The sequence below is a fragment of the Echeneis naucrates genome, chromosome 3 (assembly GCF_900963305.1).
Source record: "Echeneis naucrates chromosome 3, fEcheNa1.1, whole genome shotgun sequence".
NCBI classification, from domain to species: domain Eukaryota; kingdom Metazoa; phylum Chordata; class Actinopteri; order Carangiformes; family Echeneidae; genus Echeneis; species Echeneis naucrates.
Window position 1 is genome coordinate 16,889,185 of NC_042513.1, and position 7,363 is coordinate 16,896,547.

Sequence of the window (7,363 nt, forward strand, 5' to 3'; positions counted from 1 at the left end):
CTGCAAACGGCAAAGCACTTAATGGCAAACAAGTGACATCTTTTTTCAAATGATTCAACAGTCATCTAAAATCGGAGCTGACCAGTGGCCTGTGGCTATTGTTAGTGTCGAGTGTGACTTATAGCATTATGTCAGCGCACCCGCAGAGAGGCAAACAGGGGGCTTAGCATAAATTAAAGTCTCCCAAAATAATAATGTAGAACTTCTTGAAAAACAAAGCAGTTAAAGTGAGGCAAGCTGTGTCTGCACTGACCCCTGCATGAAGTGATCTATTTTTATTCTCTGTGATGAAGGGGCCTGATCAACGTACACCAAACAGACTTAAAACACAGCAGAGTTTAAACGAGAAAAAATTAGGACTTTAAAGTTTTTTTTTTTTTATCCGTAATGGCCTCTTCTGTAATGAGCAATAAATTGTTTAAATGTTTGATTTAAAATGTCTTATTAGAAATTAAACCACAATATTAATTACGTATCAGTTTAATATATTAACATACATTTGCTATTAACTTTAGTCAAGTAAAGTCTCCGTATTCTTCTGTGTGAGCAATGTGTATTGTATATGTGCAAATGACTCACTGTGCCATACTTCATTAATGATTTTCCTTTTTCTATGCATTTTAATAATGTACAATATCCCAGTATGGTGAAAGATTAAATAGGATCTCCCTGGCTATTTGGTCCAGTGCCTGCTGACATAATCTGCCTTTGGGAAGAGGAGCAGCCCATGACCTACTTTATGTTTCAGAACATCAGTGAAGTCCAGCAGACCCCTGTGGGGGGAAATCTGAACTGTGAGACCCCAAATGCCCAGTTTTCTTAAGACCAATGTGTCTCCTGGTTGATTCCTTCAACTGATTAACCTGGTCTTTGAAGCGTCATCCGTGAAGATCCTGCGGCGATAGACAGGAAGTGGCATTTTGTCACCTGAGGTCATAAAGATGACTAGAGGACAGGAAGGCTCATCTGACGCCCCCCAGAGAAATGATGGACAAAGGACTACCAACACCCTTTGACCTCCCCAGATGTTACATGTATAAAACTAAACTCAAGTCACAGGGTAATTGTCAGACTTCTCTAAACCACCTGGAACAAAGAACTCTGTCCCTACTCAGCTGACTAGTTAGACACGACTCTGACTTGTTACCTGCTCGCAGCTGTTTTATGTTTATGAATATGTGTTGTGCTTTGTCTCATTTTTGTCCATATTAAATCTTTTAAGCTTAGCCGCGTTGAGTATGTTCATTCTCTCAGCTGATATATAGAAAATCACCACAACCCCGTGACCTTAGCCTTACACTCGTCCACTTTCAGATAGATACACAGCACTGTACCAAATGCATTTGCGCTGAGGATTTTATGTCAATTTAGGTATTAGCGTGTACTGAGGTCTCACTCAACCAATGTCTGGCGATGTGATGTAGTGAAGGGGACTAACTAGTGTTGATGAAAAAAGCAGGTGCTACACAATATAATTGTTGAGCACATTTTTACCTTGCATCCCTTTTTTCAAAGGAGAACATTGGCAGATATTCAAGAACACTGTAATATTCAGAGATGAGAAAGTGATAATGAAAAAGCAAACTAAAACCAAACCGAAGGACAAAACTCCATTTTCATTTTCTACGGGGCAGAAAATGTTCCAATCCAAAAAAAAAAAAAAAAAAGAAGCTAATCATAAAATGTTACAAGATGAGGAAGAGACTTTGAAGCATTTGCTCTTTAGATAATAACAATAGTAATCTTAAAGTGATTGAAAAAAACAAATAAAACTAAATAAATCACTCTTTGGTGTCAAACTCAGTAGCCATCCATTTGAGGCGCCTCAGCTAAAGACAGTTCTGCTTTCTGCTTTTAACAGCCAGAAGCGGCAGGAATGCATAAGTTAAGTTTAAATGTTTTTCGAACTAGTTTTCTGCATTCTATCTTACATTATATAAATCACTTACTCTGCCATTACTTTAAGATAATTTCAAGTATGGTACTGAACTGTTCATAGAATGAACAGCTGGTGAAAAAGGCTGTCAGAGGACCCATTTCAATGAAACTGCCAACAACATTGTAAATAGGCCCTAATTTATTAGCATTTCTGCTAAGATATTGCAAACAAGAATTAGAAATTTACTATTCATAAGATCCAAAAGCAAACCGAGCCAAACTAACTGAATGAATCCTCTGTTGTAAGGTGACAGCCAGTTGGCTGCTTCTTGCCCCCACATCAGCTGACAGTAACATTCACAGATCATAGGTGTAAAAAAGTGAAAAGCGGAGGCAGGACCTCTCATGAACTCAGAGAAAAGTGTAATGTAGCTCCTCCATCACGGTAGTCGCTCTCATCTTGTGCCAAGCTACCACATAACTCCTGTAAAGAATGCTCAGTATTCTTGGCAGAGACTCACAAAGACAGATTTTTGTCGAAGCCTATTGAAATCCAGAGGCCTCCACTGTAGAGATAAGAGACCTCCTGTCACAGCAAGGTGGACCACTGAGTTAGCTTCACACAGTCCAACTGGGGGAATCATGCAAAGAGGCCTGGAGAGACTGGTTAGAATAATTATTTTTATTTTATTTTATTTAATTTTTTGTAGCAATCTGCAATTCTATTTGATCTAATTGTCTGAATTGAAATTTTATGATTATGTTTTACTCGGAAGGTGGATCTATCTGGGATGCTTGGATAGGTTTTAATTGTAGTAGTGAATAGAAAAAAATACGTGGTCCCCCCCCCCCACTTAACACACAAAGTTTTGCTAACCTCTAACTTCAGACTTAAATTCCAGTTTGTATCTGTATATTTATTGTTAGCTTGGTGACAGCGTGCCCTTTTATTGTGTCCGTGTTAACTTCACTATAATGTGTGATTCTGCTGGCTGACTTAGTCTTTTAAATTTTGGTATCCGAGATATTTAGCCTTTATTTTAAAAACCCCCCTTTCATATAAGAAAGTGTACCACTTTGAAAGGCGGACATAAACAAATACACCCACAGACAGGGAAAAACAGACGCACACGTACACAGACATTCACAGGCATTTGCAAGCTCTGCTCCCGTCGGGCCGTGAGAGTCGGTCAACTTTTCCTCTCTTCTACAGCAGAAGCTCAATAATGAATCACGATGTTCTGCAGCATTTTAGCCAAATAAAACAGATACACATGAATTATGAACAAATATGGTGTTAATCCATGTGCAAAAAGATCAGTTACTTGATGCAGCACGGCCCCAACTTTTCTTCCCTTATTTTCAGTCTTATAATGGATCGATACTGCCTCCTCTGTGCACCAGCTGTCAGGGTTAGAGTTGTTCTTATTTTCATCGTCTTGGTTCTTCAGTGTCACCAAATATCATATCCCAAACCTGTTACCAGTTGTATTTTCTTCACAGAAACCTTACGGTTAAGACATCATTTAGTTTCTGAGAGGTGAACAATAACAGCCTTATTCACTGCAGCACGTCTGCACTGTACCGGGTTCCCTTTGGGCCTGAGGAAAAATATCATTGTATTATTCATACGCTGGGTATAGGAAGCGTTGCTAAGTCCTACAACTCCAATCTATCGAATACGTTCAACTTTAACTTTAATACATAAATCTCTGGCTCGACGTGATCGCTAAAATAGATATTTCACCTCAAGCTCGTTACTGCTCATTGTGTCAGGTCATTGGGTCAATGTCTCCTGATTCAGGCTGGCTACCTGTTTAAAAAAAAAAAACATCTCACTGTAAATAAACCGAAGGTCAACACCTCAAGTGTAAAGAAAGAAGTATATGTTGGACAGTCAGCCTTGGCTGCATCCAGGCACGTATTGCTAAAATATTGTTGGTGGTTGTGTTGAAGCAGGCAGTTTTTCCAAACTTTTTCTCCAGATAAGGCATCATCAAGAAATGCAACAGTCGCTCTTAAGCGCCACGGTCAATGGTAGTCTATCTGGAGAACAGGTGGATAATGTAAATCCTGACTACATATTGGTAGACCTTTCCTCAAGTGCACTTATGAGGTCGGCAGCTCCAGTTGTGCATGAGAAATGTCATAAACTGAGGGCAGGTTGTCATTAAACATACGTACTGACATTCTAGAGTGCTGCAGGGTTGAGTAGTTTTGGAGGCCGTCCTGAGTGTTTGCATCACTGTGGCTGCCTTGACTTTTCACTGCAGAAAACAAGCTTTGGAAAGAACCGCCAATGACGCTGAAGATGTATTAGTTAGTTAGTTTCTCAGCTCACTTTATACCGACCTCCTGTTATAAGAAAAGTAATAGCTTAAAGTAGTTATTGACTGTATTTTCTACTGTAGTGTGAAAGGTGAAAATGTCACAACTAGACTTTTAGTGGTCTAAAACTTGTTTATCGTTCGGGATTAAATCATTTCGGCCCAAATTTCAGCTACTTTATGATGCTGGTGCGATAAATTACAAAATTTTAAAAAAAGGTATAGATTCAAAAAGTTAAGAAGCCTGTGTGTTGATCTGATTGATGCTCCTTTAACGCGCGCTCTCACTTGCCATTACTTTTTATGTGAGGGTAAGCAATGGAGCAACCGTTGACCCCGGGTGCTGAGGTCTACCGTTCACATTATGCTTTATTGCTCAGAGGTGCCGCTGTAATTTACGTTCTGAATTTACACCGCGCTCGTACACAACTCAAAACTCAAAGTCACAAGGAAAGAAAAGCACCTAGATGCCTCACTGTGTCGTGATGGGAATGTGGAGTTGACATAAAAGGCTTCATCAGATCATCAGCACAGTTGTGTCACTGCGATGCATTGATGAGAGTCCTATTTGTTACAGTCCAGGCTGTTCAATTCAGTGGGTGTTCAATATTCCCACTGCAGGTTCAGCACTGCGGCCACCCCGCCAAACCCCCTCAGTCCACCATCCCCGGTCCAGACAGATTCTGACTCCTCGGCTGCTGGCCTCACTGATCTACACCGTTGTGTAATGTGAGCTGAGTGCCTTTTACCAAAAGTTCAGAGTCACAAGGGCTTTTCATGTGTTCCTTTCATCTTTGCTGGACGGCAAAATGTATTGCATTAGATTACCACAATTTCAATTTGATTACCATTAGATCACCGGGAAGTCTAGTGGAGTCCCCCCCCCCCCGCCGCAAACACAGTCTATATGATGTCATAGGCTGTATATGACTTTTCTGTTGACAGTGGCTGATACAAAATCAGTGGTGCTCAGTATGAATACATACACCTCAGCCATGTATAAGACTTCTCTGTCTCACACACTCACATATAACGAAGAAATTTAGAAAATATTGCTGTGTAAATTGTAAAATATAAGTGCTCAGCACACCTTAATTTATTGGCGCATCTGGTAAAACATACAGTTGATTTGAAATATAAAAACAGCTTATTATTAATGAACCGGACACTTTCATTTCATGTGAAAATTGAATTTTTTTTTTTTTTCAAATGTTGTGCTCTTGGCCTTGAATGAATGTGCTGAAGACTGTCCGTATTCCAGAACAATTGAGACTCATTTATTCTGTGAACTGGAAAAAAAAAAAAAAAAAAAAAGCATAACCCTCACTCTTTTTTGAACCATTCTTTTCCTTCACTTTCTCTAGCCTCTTCCTTTAGTGTCCGTACATTTAAAAGAAAATTGAAGTACAACTTTATATTTGTGCCTTTTCTGTTCTCTACTTTTGTCTCCTTTGGCATGTATAGACAAATTGTGCTGTCATTTGGTACAAAGCTCTTCTCTCTTACTTTTTTTTGCCGCCAACACTCAAATGTTTTGCTCTCAGTGCATTTTAAATTCCTAATCCCAGGTCCTCACCAAATGCACGGACAGGAACTTTGCCACTAGATGTAGCTGAAGCACTCAGGTACCTGCAACAGTGCTCAGGAAAAATGTTTCTTTAAATTTAATGCAGGTTTGCTGAGTTTTTTTTCTTCCTTTTCTTGCAAAGTGACGATGCAAAGGACAATTGTCTTACTTTTATTTTTCTCAGGACCAACCACACTGAAAAACACTCACAGTCTAGTTATATGTATATCTACATACCTGTATTTACTTTCCAACACCAGTCCCTTTGAGATAGGTTTGCTCTTTCTTAGCACATTTGTAAAACCGTTTTACTTCTTCTTTGAAAAATCTTCTCTCCAATCTAAATATGAAAATATGGCAAAAGATTTCTTTGACACAAGCGTCTGGGATTATTTGCATGTGACTCTTTTCAGATTGATAGCTGTTGTTGTGGTGCTGCTGAATATCACACACTGCAACGGCTATCTCTCTGTAAATACACGTGATGGACATTGGCGCTATATGCAGTATAACTTCAGGCAATGTGTACTTCCTCGAACATGACTTCCTTCCCTTCCCTGTGGCTCCCTCTCAGTTCTATGGTACGTCTGCATTATTCACTCTCCACCAGATTGCAAAAAGACTGTGGGGGGGGTGGGGGTGCTAGAGGGTCACCCACTGATTAGGCCATCTCTTCTTCCTTTCAAATCACCAGATTCCGCTCTCCAAATGTAACAATCACCATGAGGGTGAGATAGACACGCCGACATTTGACCTGATTTTGCACAGATCCGTGACCGTTAGCTCTGCGCCTGGTTTTTTTACGCGCCGCGTGTAACTTAAAGTGACACTTGCCTGAAGCTCCCTTGGAGGGCCAGAGCTAGGTTGGTGCTCTGAAACCACATATGACAAGCAGGGGGAAGGGAGGAAGAGAGGGCGCCTGCCAGGGTAAGGGGCGTTTGTCAGAGAGAGGCAGGTGGAAAAAGAAAGAGAAAAAAAAAAAAAAAGAGAGAAAGAAAACTGAAAGGGAAATAAAAAGAAATAAGTAGTCTGACTCTCGCTTGCTGACTTGCCTTTGCTGTAAGCTGGTATGTTTGACTTTGTGCCTCAGTGTGCTGGTTCCGTCACCTGGGTGATGTCCTTGGATGGTTAACTGCTTGAGAGTGAGAAGCACTGCAGTGAAAAAAAAAAAAAAACTGAAAAAGGAGAGGACACTAGAAGTGAAGTAGGGTCACACACAGGTTGCTGCCGAGGTGTTTTTACTTCTTTCAATTGATGACCCAATTGATATGAAAAATGGAAGAAAACGTAAACCAGATATATTTGGAATCTGGAAAAAAAAAAAAGAAAACAAACCCAAAACCACAAGGAAGGCAGCAGGTAACACAAAACAGGATATAACAAGTGATGGCCTGGTAAAAAAGAAAAACAAAAGGAACTGAAGTGTGAGTTCAGTACTACAGTACTATCAGAAAGAAAGGAACAGCGATGGCCTCATCCTAAACCTAAAAGACGATTACATCATCTGGCAGAGTCCCGAGTTTTTAAGCTCACAGCAGCAGCTTCACGAAATTTAACCGCAGCTAAAAAGAATTACATAGGAAATGTTGTT